Source organism: Schistocerca cancellata, chromosome 4 (genome assembly GCF_023864275.1).
Source record: "Schistocerca cancellata isolate TAMUIC-IGC-003103 chromosome 4, iqSchCanc2.1, whole genome shotgun sequence".
NCBI classification, from domain to species: domain Eukaryota; kingdom Metazoa; phylum Arthropoda; class Insecta; order Orthoptera; family Acrididae; genus Schistocerca; species Schistocerca cancellata.
The window spans coordinates 462073275-462088286 of NC_064629.1; positions in this window are offsets into that span (position 1 = coordinate 462073275).

Sequence of the window (15012 nt, forward strand, 5' to 3'; positions counted from 1 at the left end):
CTCCGTCTCTTTTAACTGCCGTCTGCTTTGTGTAAAAGTTATAAACAGCCTTTTAGTTCCTGTATTTTACCACTGCTACTTTTAGAACTTCAAAGACAGTGTTCCAGTCAACATCGTCAAAAGGTTTCTCTACAAACGATTATATATATATAATCTGCCTTTCCTCAAAAAGTCTTCTAGGAGAAGTCGTAGGGCCAAAATTGCCTTGCGTGTTCCTACATTTCTCCGCAACAGAAACTGATTTTCCGGAGGTCAGTTTCTACCAGTTTTCCATTCTTCTGCAAGTAACTCGTGTCAGTATTTTACGATTCACAGTTGGATAATAGTCACACCCCTCAGTAACTCCTCTAGAATTGGAATTGCTACATTCTTCTTAAAATCTGAGGGTATTTCCCCGGTCTCCTAAATCTAGCACACCAGGTGGAAAAGTTTTGTTATGGCTAGCTCTTCGAAGTATAAGAATAGTTCTGAGGGTATGTGGTCTACACCTGGAGCTTTGTTTCGGCTTTTGTCTTCCAGTGCTGTCAAAGTTTTCTAGCAGTATCATATCTCCCATCTCATATGCATCTACTTCCCTTACCGTAACATTGCCTTCATGTTCAATTTATTACCACTGGGTTACCATCTGGATTCTAAATATTCATGCAACTGCTCCTCTTGCCTCCAAAGACCACCTTAATTTTCCTATTGATGGTATCGACATTTTCCCCTAGTCATACATGGATCTATTTTGTCCTGTAGCAATTTTGCACTTACTGTCTCTCATGTTTTAGAGTTCTCTATTCCCTTTCTCCTGCTTCACTTGCTGCGTTTTTATAATTTCTCCTTTCGTCAGTTAAATTCAGTATCAGAGTTTTTCAAGGATTTATACTAGCCTTGTCTTTTTTTAGCTATTTTATCACCTGCTGTCCTCCTTATTTAATCTCTGAAAGCTACCCATTCTTCTCGTACTGTATTCCTTTCCTACGGTGTCAATCGTTACTAAATGTTTCCTTACAGACCCTCAGAAACCTCTGGTTTCTTCAATGTATCCAAGTGTGCTCCCTGCCGCCGTTGGATAAGCAGCTGCAGCAGCAAGTCGTATACTCCTAGCTCACTCATTTGTTACATAGTTTAATTCTTAATTTCTTTGCGTGTTTTTGGTACTTGCATTGTTTAATTCATAAATTTCGGGCGTATTATAGTATTTGAGAGTTGTAGCATCGCGTTTTAGTACCTGAATAGTGTAAATTCGCGTAGTCGTCTGTCATCTGTTTTTGTTTTGAACGGCCAGTGTCGGTTGGTCAGTCAGTGTGCTCCCTGGCGCCGTTGGATAAGCAGCTGCAGCAGCAAGTCGTATACTCCTAGCTCACTCATTTGTTACATGGTTTAATTCTTAATTTCTTTGCGTGTTTTTGGTACTTGCATTGTTTAATTCATAAATTTCGGGCGTATTATAGTATTTGAGAGTTGTAGCATCACGTTTTAGTACTCGAATAGTGTTAAATCGCGTAGTCTCCTTCCGCCGCCGAGCAGTGTGTCAGCAGTGCACAAGTGACAGCATTACTGCATTTACTAGGCAATCTTGTATTTTAATAACCGCTTCAATTTTGTGTCGTTTTGTTTGCGCTCTCTGTAGATTAGTTCAGACGTTCTTTGCACAAGTTTTTAGCATGGATAGGGACTGCAACTGCTGTGTTCGGATGCAGGCTGAGTTGGCATCCCTTCGCTCCCAGCTTCAGGCAGTGTTGGCTTCGGTCACACAGCTTGAGGCTGTTGCCAATGGGCATCACTGTGGGGGTCCGGATGGGGGTTTGTCGGGGACGGCCAGCTCCTCCCACGCATCCCCCGATCGGACTACGACTGTGGTTGCCCGGGATACTGCCCGCATTGAGGCTGATCCCTCACCTGTGGTAGAGTGGGAGGTCGTCTCAAGGTGTGGCAGGGGGCGAAAGACATTCCGGAGGGCTGAACGGAAGGCCTCTCCAGTTTGTCTGACGAACCGGTTTCAGGCTCTGTCTCAGGCTGATACTGATCTTCAGCCTGACATGGCTGCTTGTCCTGTTCCAGAGGTTGCCCCTCAGTCTGCAAGATCCGGGCAGTCGCAGAGGGTGGGCTTACTGGTAGTTGGGAGCTCCAACGTCAGGCGCGTAATGGGGCCCCTTAGGGATATGGCAGCAAGGGAGGGGAAGAAAACCAAAGTGCACTCCGTGTGCATACCGGGGGGAGTCATTCCAGATGTGGAAAGGGTCCTTCCGGATGCCATGAAGGGTACAGGGTGCACCCATCTGCAGGTGGTCGCTCATGTCGGCACCAATGATGTGTGTCGCTATGGATCGGAGGAAATCCTCTCTGGCTTCCGGCGGCTATCTGATTTGGTGAAGACTGCCAGTCTCGCTAGCGGGATGAAAGCAGAGCTCACCATCTGCAGCATCGTCGACAGGACTGACTGCGGACCTTTGGTACAGAGCCGAGTGGAGGGTCTGAATCAGAGGCTGAGACGGTTCTGCGACCAAGTGGGCTGCAGATTCCTCGACTTGCGCCATAGGGTGGTGGGGTTTCGGGTTCCGCTGGATAGGTCAGGAGTCCACTACACGCAACAAGCGGCTACACGGGTAGCAGGGGTTGTGTGGCGTGGGCTGGGCGGTTTTTTTAGGTTAGATGGCCTCGGGCAAGTGCAGAAAGGGCAACAGCCTCAACGGGTGCGGGGCAAAGTCAGGACATGCGGGGACCAAGCAGCAATCGGTATTGTAATTGTAAACTGTCGAAGCTGCGTTGGTAAAGTACCGGAACTTCAAGCGCTGATAGAAAGCACCGAAGCTGAAATCGTTATAGGTACAGAAAGCTGGCTGAAGCCAGAGATAAATTCTGCCGAAATTTTTACAAAGGCACAGACGGTGTTTAGAAAGGATAGATTGCATGCAACCGGTGGTGGAGTGTTCGTCGCTGTTAGTAGTAGTTTATCCTGTAGTGAAGTAGAAGTGGATAGTTCCTGTGAATTATTATGGGTGGAGGTTACACTCAACAACCGAGCTAGGTTAATAATTGGCTCCTTTTACCGACCCCCCGACTCAGCAGCATTAGTGGCAGAACAACTGAGAGAAAATTTGGAATACATTTCACATAAATTTTCTCAGCATGTTATGGTCTTAGGTGGAGATTTCAATTTACCAGATATAGACTGGGACACTCAGATGTTTAGGACGGGTGGTAGGGACAGAGCATCGAGTGACACTATACTGAGTGCACTATCCGAAAATTACCTCGAGCAATTAAACAGAGAACCGACTCGTGGAGATAACATCTTGGACCTACTGATAACAAACAGACCCGAACTTTTCGACTCTGTAAGTGCAGAACAGGGAATCAGTGATCATAAGGCCGTTGCAGCATCCCTGAATATGGAAGTTAATAGGAATATAAAAAAAGGGAGGAAGGTTTATCTGTTTAGCAAGAGTAATAGAAGGCAGATTTCAGACTACCTAACAGATCAAAACGAAAATTTCTGTTTCGACACTGACAATGTTGAGTGTTTATGGAAAAAGTTCAAGGCAATCGTAAAATGCGTTTTAGACAGGTACGTGCCGAGCAAAACTGTGAGGGACGGGAAAAACCCACCGTGGTACAACAACAAAGTTAGGAAACTACTGCGAAAGCAAAGAGAGCTTCACTCCAAGTTTAAACGCAGCCAAAACCTCTCAGACAAACAGAAGCTAAACGATGTCAAAGTTAGCGTAAGGAGGGCTATGCGTGAAGCGTTCAGTGAATTCGAAAGTAAAATACTAGGTACCGACTTGACAGAAAATCCTAGGAAGTTCTGGTCTTACGTTAAATCAGTAAGTGGCTCGAAACATCATGTCCAGACACTCCGGGATGATGATGGCATTGAAACAGAGGATGACAAGCGTAAAGCTGAAATACTAAACACCTTTTTCCAAAGCTGTTTCACAGAGGAAGACCGCACTGCAGTTCCTTCTCTAAATCCTCGCACCAACGAAAAAATGGCTGACATTGAAATAAGTGTCCAAGGAATAGAAAAGCAACTGGAATCACTCAACAGAGGAAAGTCCACTGGACCTGACGGGATACCAATTCGATTCTACACAGAGTACGCGAAAGAACTTGCCCCCCTTCTAACAGCCGTGTACCGCAAGTCTCTAGAGGAACAGAAGGTTCCAAATGATTGGAAAAGAGCACAGGTAGTCCCAGTCTTCAAGAAGGGTCGTCGAGCAGATGCGCAAAACTATAGACCTATCTCTCTGACGTCGATCTGTTGTAGAATTTTAGAACATGTCTTTTGCTCGAGTATCATGTCGTTTTTGGAAACTCAGAATCTACTATGTAGGAATCAACATGGATTCCGGAAACAGCGATCGTGTGAAACCCAACTCGCTTTATTTGTTCATGAGACCCAGAAAATATTAGATACAGGCTCCCAGGTAGATGCCATTTTCCTTGACTTCCGGAAGGCGTTCGATACAGTTCCGCACTGTCGCCTGATAAACAAAGTAAGAGCCTACGGAATATCAGACCAGCTGTGTGGCTGGATTGAAGAGTTTTTAGCAAACAGAACACAGCATGTTGTTCTCAATGGAGACACATCTACAGACGTTAAAGTAACCTCTGGCGTGCCACAGGGGAGTGTTATGGGACCATTGCTTTTCACAATATATATAAATGACCTAGTAGATAGTGTCGGAAGTTCCATGCGGCTTTTCGCGGATGATGCTGTAGTATACAGAGAAGTTGCAGCATTAGAAAATTGTAGCGAAATGCAGGAAGATCTGCAGCGGATAGGCACTTGGTGCAGGGAGTGGCAACTGACCCTTAACATAGACAAATGTAATGTATTGCGAATACATAGAAAGAAGGATCCTTTATTGTATGATTATATGATAGCGGAACAAACACTGGTAGCAGTTACTTCTGTAAAATATCTGGGAGTATGCGTGCGGAACGATTTGAAGTGGAATGATCATATAAAATTAATTGTTGGTAAGGCGGGTACCAGGTTGAGATTCATTGGGAGAGTCCTTAGAAAATGTAGTCCATCAACAAAGGAGGTGGCTTACAAAACACTCGTTCGACCTATACTTGAGTATTGCTCATCAGTGTGGGATCCGTACCAGATCGGGTTGACGGAGGAGATAGAGAAGATCCAAAGAAGAGCGGCGCGTTTCGTCACAGGGTTATTTGGTAACCGTGATAGCGTTACGGAGATGTTTAACAAACTCAAGTGGCAGACTCTGCAAGAGAGGCGCTCTGCATCGCGGTGTAGCTTGCTCTCCAGGTTTCGAGAGGGTGCGTTTCTGGATTAGGTATCGAATATATTGCTTCCCCCTACTTATACCTCCCGAGGAGATCACGAATGTAAAATTAGAGAGATTAGAGCGCGCACAGAGGCTTTCAGACAGTCGTTCTTCCCGCGAACCATACGCGACTGGAACAGGAAAGGGAGATACTGACAGTGGCACGTAAAGTGCCCTCCGCCACACACCGTTGGGTGGCTTGCGGAGTATAAATGTAGATGTAGATGTAGATGTAGCCTGTCGCCTTAAGTATGTACCTTCTTCTTTGTTTCTTCAATTTTAATCTACAGTTCATAAATCTACCAATAAAGTGTGGTAGTCCACATCTGCTGCTGAAAATTTCTTACACTTTAAAATCTGGTTCTGAACTCTATCTTACCTTTATGTAATCAGCCTGAAACCTTCCAGTGTCCCCATGTGTCTTCCACGTATACAACATCTTAGCAATGTTTAAATTCTGCTCTGATCAAAATTCTACCAGTCTGTTTCGCTTTTCATTCCTGTCCCCAGGTCCATATTTTCCTACTATTTTTTACTTCTCGTCCTCTTCATACTATAGAATTCCAGTCCCTCATCACAATTAAATTTTCTTCTCCTTTATCCTTTATTAATACTGACAAATGTCCTATTCAGGTATCGGTCGAAGGTGACTGAGTTTGAAAGTGTCGGTAATGATCAGTCTGCCTCGTAATGGTTCGCAATCATCAGTTAAAAAAAACCTACCCAAAAGAAGTATCCTTCTTGCAGCATGTTTTAACAACACTGCATTAACTAGCCCACTTAATCTTCACTTTGGCTTTAGTCCTGCGATTTCAGCTATTCAGGCTCGACTTGAGGCCTACTTCAGAGTTCCTCTACCAGGTTTCGGAGATGAAATAGAAGAGAGATTAAAATACTGAAGTTATGAACTGGGACATGAGACGTTTCTGGATAGCTCAAGTTTTAGGAGAGTTCCTAGCCAGAAACAAGATTCTCGGCTGGTGTCCCATTTCTATCTTGTTGTACCCTGTGTATTTTTTACTTGGCTTTTCATCCTCGCCTGTCCTCTTCATTAGTTGTTGTCTCAGAATTTAAGACAATAAAGCAGAAAGGAGCAATTATAATTTCTTTATTCTTTATTAATAAATAATTTTTCATCAAATAGGTTTGTGTTGTACTAGGATTGATCTAAATATTTGTAGAGATAATACTCATTCCTGCGAATTTTTTGCCACAAGTCATATAATGGGAAACTATGTTAACCATCGATGTACTCTAAGCCACTGGAGTCAAATAGCTAACTTCTTGTCGAAGATAATACTTTCTCTGTTCCTAGAAGGCCATGCGCTGGAATGTTCGCGACAGTATTTCTATATTGGTGCTATCGCGAAGCGAGTTACGGGCGGCTAGAACAAGTGTAGCAAACAGCAGACGTGTAAGTTAGTTGCGAGAGCAGGATTACGCGAGGCCGTGAATATTATCGTCTCGCTTGGTGTATCAGTGTCAGCGTGTCGCAACTCTACGCAGTTATCGGGGTGAAAGTCAAATGAAGATCATCACGGACTTTTTATATCCATGCATATCAATAGCTTTTTATATCCTCGGAGACTCGCTTCTGCAACTATGTACAGCGTAAGAGTATGTATTAGAAACGTGAAATTGAAATTGGCGAATATAAAAAAAGACAGTTGCAATAATACACTGGAAGAACCATGTCTTGTGTAGAATCTTTCAACTGATAGTCCGAACACCGGGATTGTCCCTTTCAAAGGCTGCAGTCATTTTCTCCCCCCATTCTTATCCAGTCCGTGATTACTGATACTGAGTAATGACCTAAATGTCGACGACATGTAAAATTCTAAACTTAAGTCCTACGTAGTCATCTCCAAAATTAAGGTTTCCGGGAAGTTCTCGCATAATTAAAACGGACTGTTTGGTTTTACCTTTCTAGCGACCACATCAGACAGACAAAATGCAAGTTTGTGTCGCAGAGGAGTGTGGGAATGAAATCGGCCGTGTCCTATTCAAACGAGCCACCCAGCTATTCGGCTTACGTGAACAAGAGGGGATCACGGAAAACCTAAATCTAGATGATCTGACTAAGATTTTAACCGCCTTCCTTCTGAACAAGAGTCACGACTTAATCACTGCACATCATCTCTCGATGTATTATTAGTATCTGGGCTAAGGGCAGTCAAAATACGTCAAAGTAACGTATCATACGGTAACATGGAAAACTTCAGTTTATAATAAAACCGTATCCGAAATTTGACACCGTTGTACTATTAAATACCTTGAGTGTCATCATGAGTGGAAAAAAAGTTAGCGAAATAATCATTGTCGCCTGCGCCCAATGCAAACTGAATTAACAGTTTTTGCTGAGGGGTATTTTAAACTTTGTCCTGCAGAAATAGAATCTCATGGAAAGTTAACACAGATAGCCATAACAAATAGGGCTCGATCTGATAGTTCTGAGTTACTGTCTGATCAAATGTATCTGGACACCTATTAGTGGTCATTAATATAGAGGTGTATCCACCCTTCACCTTCATGACAGCACTTTTTTTTTAAGTGTCTGAGTGTATGTGAAGGAACTGCAGCCCATTGGTCATCAAAAGCCGAAACCAGAGAACGTAGTGATGTTTCACACTGGGGTCTGGAGCGAAGTTCACGCTCTCACTCATACCAAAGGTGTTCCGTTGGGTTCGGGTCGTGACTCGTTACCTCACAGATTTACGACAGCGTGCAGTGTCGTGATATACAGTCATCTTATCCGAACTGTTCCTTTACGCAGTACGCAAGTCTGTAAAATGTGTTCATATCCTTCCGTATATAGCATTTTCTTAAGCGCAATAAGAGGAGCACACCTTGCCCATGAAACGCTACCATACCGTAACATTACCTCTTCCTTGCTTCACTGTGGGGACTACACGTTCTGGCAGGAAACGTTCTTCAGGTATTCGCCAACCCCCAAATAGTTCCACTGGATTGCCGCAGGATACAGCATACTTCACCACTCCACTGGACAGTGGCGTCGCTCTTTACACCACATCAGGCGCCGCTGATTGAGTGTACAGCAAAATGTTATACAAAGAGCTGCTCAGCCACTGTACACCAGTCTTTTCTAGATCCCTAGATTCCTTCCGCTGATTTCATTAGATTTTTTACAACCACCCTCCAAAATTTTAGGCGCTTCAGTCCGGAACCGCGTTGTTGCGACCGTCGCAGATTCGAATCCTGCCTCGGGCATGGATACGTGTGATGTCCTTAGGTTAGTTAGGTTTAAGTAGTTGTAAGTCTGGGTACTGATGACCTCAGAAGTTGAGTCTCATAGTGCTCAGAGCCATTTGAACCAAAATTTTAGACGGTCCCTGTCCATCAGCACTGGTACATGGGTCAGCCTTGTCTTGGTTTAGCTGTGGTTGCTTCTTCGCGTTTCTAATTCACAATCCCATCACCAGCAGTCGTGATAAGCAGCTGTAAAAGGTTGGTAATGTCACTAATGGATTTGTCACTTGGGTGACATCCAATAAGTGATATACGTTCGAAGTCACTGAGCTCTCGTGACCGACCCATTCTGCTGTTACTGAGAGTCTACTGAAAACATAATATATCCCGCCTCATTTTATGCTGGTGGATCAGCCTCTCGTGACATCTAGTGGCCAATTCAGAGTTACATACGGGTCCTGGATACTTTCGATCAGATGGTGTTTGCGAAAAACATGATGCGTTATTAAACTTCTTAATCTGTATTAAAAATAAGGAACCAGTATTTAATTTTGATTTTCCAGATCATATGTATTCTAGAGCTATGTTTGAGTTCCTTGTCACTTCACATAACTCCCGTCGACTCTTTGCAACAAGAGTTCCTGGAACTAGCAGCACTGCTATCTATATAAATAAAAATGTAAATTTTCGCTTGTTCAGAATCCTAAATTTCTGAAAGGTCTTCACTGATTGCTTCGAAATTTTGACAACGTTGCTTTCGTATATTATGAGGATAAAGTGCACTCTGTAAATGATGATTAATTATTAAAATACGTTACAGAAATGAATGATAAGCTGTACAACTAACTATTCGCATATTACCGCAAGTTGCTATGACCAAGTGAATACAGAAATAGCGCGCTTTTCTCGTTACAGTGATAAAACAGTGACGTTTCTCTGTATCCAGTTTTCGTTTGACGCAGCTCGTGTTTTTTCTCATTGTGGAGTAGGAGTGAACAAGAATAAAACCATTTTGTTTGCATTGGACGAAATTTGTATGTTTTTCGTCTGAAGCATGAACTACAGCGTGAAATTTGTTACAAATATCGCATCTCCTATAATAGAACATACATGCAATTCTGTACTTCGCATCAATTAATTTGTCTTACACCTTCCCAGTCTCGCAAAACACAGCTTCGTTAAAGGTTACCTGATCTCGAAAATCTGTCATTTCGCCTTGTCAGTGCTTCATTACAGCAGCAGGACAGAATGGAGTCAAATAAATGGGTAACATGTTTTCAACAACCTACCAGAACATATTAAATATGTTGTAGGTAATATGTTAGAGTTTAAGTGAATTAAGAAACTTTCTGTTGAGTATCTAATTCTAATCCTTTGAACAGTATTTTTACAGAACTTCTAAAATTGCCGTGGGTATTTTATAATTACCAATAGTACTGTAGTACAATAATCTTTGGTAATGTTCTTTCGTTGCATTTCACTTAAATAAAATGCAAATCTTTGACTTCCACATCCAGAAAAAACCCTCAGAACTGGACGTATTTGGTGTGACTTATGCAAAGTGAAAATGTAATGTGCTGATGAACGTACGAAAAAGAGGAACTCACTAAGGACCCTCATGCTGAATCTAAATTATTCGAAGTCAGTTAGGGTACTGTTTTATTTATTGTGTAAAGTGAACACAACCTGCAGAGGAACTTACCAGCCTAACGTTAGTTTTAGGTTAAATAGTTACTCGACTTGTCAGCATTACCCTGAACTGACTGACCTGAAACAAGCACTTAAACATAAAGACGCACCTACAGTACCCACTCAACAAGCCAGGAAACGTCGAACTCCATTGGCAGCTACAGGGACGATTGTGCGGCTACTTTGACAGAACGTCAATACATAACTTCATAAGACTGATTGATGAATACGTTGCTGCCCTCTGGAAAGTACGACTAAACCAGTGGCAACCAACCACCTCTAACGCCAAGAAAAGATGTGACTTACATGACATAAGTGTCCCCTCCGTACAGACTTGGAAAACTAATAGCAAGATACGAAAATCACATCATCCTCAATAGACCAGTCATTGACACACTTTCCACGATCTTAGATTAACTACACGACTGAATTATAAATACATCTACAAGGCGCGTGCAGTAGCACAAAATCTTACCAAAGAATGTCCTGCACTCGGATTGACCGTGACAAATAATGCAAAACGAGAAAACTGTCACGCTTATATAAGTGTGTGACAGCCAACACTACGACATTGGCCTCCCAGCGACAAGAATAAGCAGTTAGGATTAATTAAATTTAAATAATATTAAAAACAAAAAACTTTTATAGTCTTTGAATTAACGATTTCCTAGTACTGCGCTGGCAGGAAGCGAGTAGCGTGTAAAAGTAACATTAGATTTATTAACACTATTTGTCCGTATATATCTAAAACACCGACTGAAAAGCAAATTTCACACATCAGGTCTTTGTTGTTGTTATTATTATTATTATTATTATTATTATTATTATTATTATTATTTCTTTCTTTTCTCAGACGTTATGTCTGGTCAAAAATGGAAAGTGACGCGGACCTTGATCAAGCGTGACTTACTTTTAACTGTACGGTATATGTTACATTGCATTTAGGAGCTTTCGGGTAATTGAACATGTATCAATAATTACGGATTTCTGTAGTTGTATATATAAGTTTGGATGTAGCTGTATTGCATTGATGTACTGGTGGATATTGTGTGGTATGACTCCTGTAGTTGATAGTATAATTGGTATAATGTCAAATTTATCCTGATGCCACATGTCCTTGACTTCCTCAGCCAGTTGGATGTATTTTTCAATTTTTTCTCCTGTTTTCTTTTGTATATTTGTTGTATTGGGTATGGATATTTCGATTAGTTGTGTTAATTTCTTCTTTTTATTGGTGAGTGTGATATCAGGTTTGTTATGTGGTGTTTTATCTGCTACAATGGTTCTGTTCCAGTATAATTTGTATTCATCATTCTCAAGTACATTTTGTGGTCCATACTTGTATGTGGGAACGTGTTGTTTTATAAGGTTATGTTGTAAGGCAAGCTGTTGATGTATTATTTTTGCTACATTGTCATGTATTCTGAGATATTCTGTATTTGCTAGTATTGTACATCCGCTTGTGATGTGATCTACTGTTTCTATTTGTTGTTTGCAAAGTCTGCATTTATCTGTTGTGGTTTTGGGATCTTTAATAATATGCTTGCTATAATATCTGGTGTTTGTTTGATCCTGTATTGCAATCATGAATCCTTCCGTCTCACTGTATATATTGCCTTTTCTTAGCCATGTGTTGGATGCGTCTTGATCGATGTGTGGCTGAGTTAAATGATACGGGTGCTTGCCATGTAGTGTTTTCTTTTTCCAATTTACATTCTTCGTATCTGTTGATGTTATGTGATCTAAATGGTTGTAGAAGTGTTTATTAAATTTCAGTGGTGTAGCCGATGTATTTGAGTGATTACTTTGTGTATTTTGCTAGTTTCTGCTCGTTCTAGAAAGAATTTTCTTAAATTGTCTACCTGTCCATAATGCAGGTTTTTTATATCGATAAATCCCCTTCCTTTCTGCTTAATGTGAATCTTTCTGTTGCTGAATGTATGTGATGTATTCTATCTTTGTGGCATTGTAATCGTGTAAGTGTATTGAGTGCTTCTAGGTCTGTGTTACTCCATTTCACTACTCCAAATGAGTAGGTCAATATTGGTATAGCATAAGTATTTATAGCTTTTGTCTTGTTTCTTGCTGTCAATTCTGTTTCCAGTATTTTTGTTAGCCTTTGTCTATATTTTTCTTTTAGTTCTTCTTTAATATTTGCATTATCTATTCCTATTTTTTGTCTGTATCCTAGATGTTTATAGGCATGTTTTTTCCATCGCTTCTATGCAGTCGCTGTGGTTATCCAATATGTAATCTTCTTGTTTAGTGTGTTTTCCCTTGACAATGCTATTTTTCTTACATTTGTCTGTTCCAAAAGCCATCTTTATATCATTGCTGAATACTTCGGTTATCTTTAGTAATTGGTTGAGTTGTTGATTTGTTGTTGCCAGTAGTTTTAGATCATTCATGTATAGCAAATGTGTGATTTTGTGTGGGTATGTTCCAGTAATATTGTATCCATAATTTGTATTATTTAGCATGTTGGATATTGGGTTCAGAGCAAGGCAGAACCAGAAAGGACTTAATGAGTCTCCTTGGTATATTCCACGCTTAATCTGTATTGGCTGTGATGTGATATTATTTGAATTTGTTTGGATATTAAGTGTGGTTTTCCAATTTTTCATTACTATGCTTAGGAATTGTATCAATTTAGGATCTACAGGGCTATTACAAATGATTGAAGCGATATCATAAATTCACTGTAGCTCCATTCATTGACATATGGTCACGACACACTACAGATACGTAGAAAAACTCATAAAGTTTTGTTCGGCTGAAGCCGCACTTCAGGTTTCTGCCGCCAGAGCGCTCGAGAGCGCAGTGAGACAAAATGGCGACAGGAGCCGAGAAAGCGTATGTCGTGCTTGAAATGCACTCACATCAGTCAGTCATAACGGTGCAACGACACTTCAGGACGAAGTTCAACAAAGATCCACCAACTGCTAACTCCATTCGGCGATGGTATGCGCAGTTTAAAGCTTCTGGATGCCTCTGTAAGGGGAAATCAACGGGTCGGCCTACAGTGAGCGAAGAAACGGTTGAACGCGTGTGGGCAAGTTTCACGCGTAGCCCGCGGAAGTCTACGAATAAAGCAAGCAGGGAGCTAAACGTACCACAGCCGACGGTTTGGAAAATCTTACGGAAAAGGCTAAAGCAGAAGCCTTACCGTTTACAATTGCTACAAGCCCTGACACCCGAAGACAGTCATGTCGGTCGTGGTGGAGATCGTGATCAGCAATTCATGTCATGGCCTCCACGCTCTCCCGACTTAACCCCATGCGATTTCTTTCTGTGGGGTTATGTGAAAGATTCAGTGTTTAAACCTCCTCTACCAAGAAACGTGCCAGAACTGCGAGCTCGCATCAACGATGCTTTCGAACTTATTGATGGGGACATGCTGCGCTGAGTGTGGGAGGAACTTGATTATCGGCTTGATGTCTGCCGAATCACTAAAGGGGCACATATCGAACATTTGTGAATGCCTAAAAGAACTTTTTGAGTTTTTGTATGTGTGTGCAAAGCATTGTGAAAATATCTCAAATAATAAAGTTATTGTAGAGCTGTGAAATCGCTTCAATCATTTGTAATAACCCTGTACTTTGTATATTTCCAATATTCGTAGTAACCTTGAGTGGGATACACTATCAAAAGCTTCCTTCTCATAGACAGAGACCACTTTTCTTCCAATGTCGACGTACATCTGATTCAGTGCTGTCACTAATGATCTTGCTGTCGATGGGAGGTTAAACGCTGACCTTTTTCTTCGATGCGTAACGAACCCTTTACATTCATGTAAATGAAACACTAGGACATTAGAAGCAAAGTTCATGCAGATTTAGCCACATTGTCACAACTTAGTCACGTGTAGACCACAGTAAGAACAACTTCAATACGTTTTTGTCATAAGTGCCGTGTGCAGTGCCCACCGACATAAGCATTCGCACCCAGAACGAACTTCAGTTCCGCGCAGTGCTGTATCGTCCTCGTGGTTTGAAGATCGAGTTCGGAAAAACCGACCGGTTAAAACCGATGCCGGTATTTTAGATCTGAGTAAACGGTATTTTTCGATATTTGTTTGATCACTGTTATAACAGGTGTTCTTATTTTTATTAGTAATAGGGTAAAAAGTCAAAATACTGATTAGCCGTAGCAGCAGTGCTAAAATTTTTAGTTTTTAAATAAACATTTTTAAATAAAGAGTGAGTTTTATTCGTAACGTTTCAATTTCTTTAAAATATTGCGTTATTATAGAGAATGGGAAAACCGGTCAGTGCTACTTAAATAACAATTCCGACCGAAAGGAGCAACAAACACATGGCTGGGACAATAATGTACCTGTTACGATGTGGCGTGGCGTATTAGATGGTACGCGTGTACATGCAATGTGCAAGACTTGCTCCTTCCGGGTTATATGGTCGATTGTCACTGTTGGTGTCAAACATCAGCTGTAATATAGAACGGCACCATCCCTAGTCTGGAAGCACACTAGTGTCTAAAATTAAAGTGACAAGCGGAAATATTGCAAGATTGCGTGTATTTTGCCACAAAACAGTATAAACAGGTGACAAAAAGGTAAACACAATGTAAAGAATACAGAGCTTAAACAAGTGCAAAACGCATAATAGTAGACAAAAAGGTTCTTCGTTTGTCCCAACTTACGGATTTACACACACATTCAAACAACTGGTTAATGTGCTCAGTATTGGGTGGGACCACATCTGGCAGCGATACAGACCTTTCAACGACGGGGCATGCTGTGAATGATGCCATCAATCTCATATTGAGGCAATAATGCCCATTCTTCCTGCAGAGCTGCTCACTAGTCTTA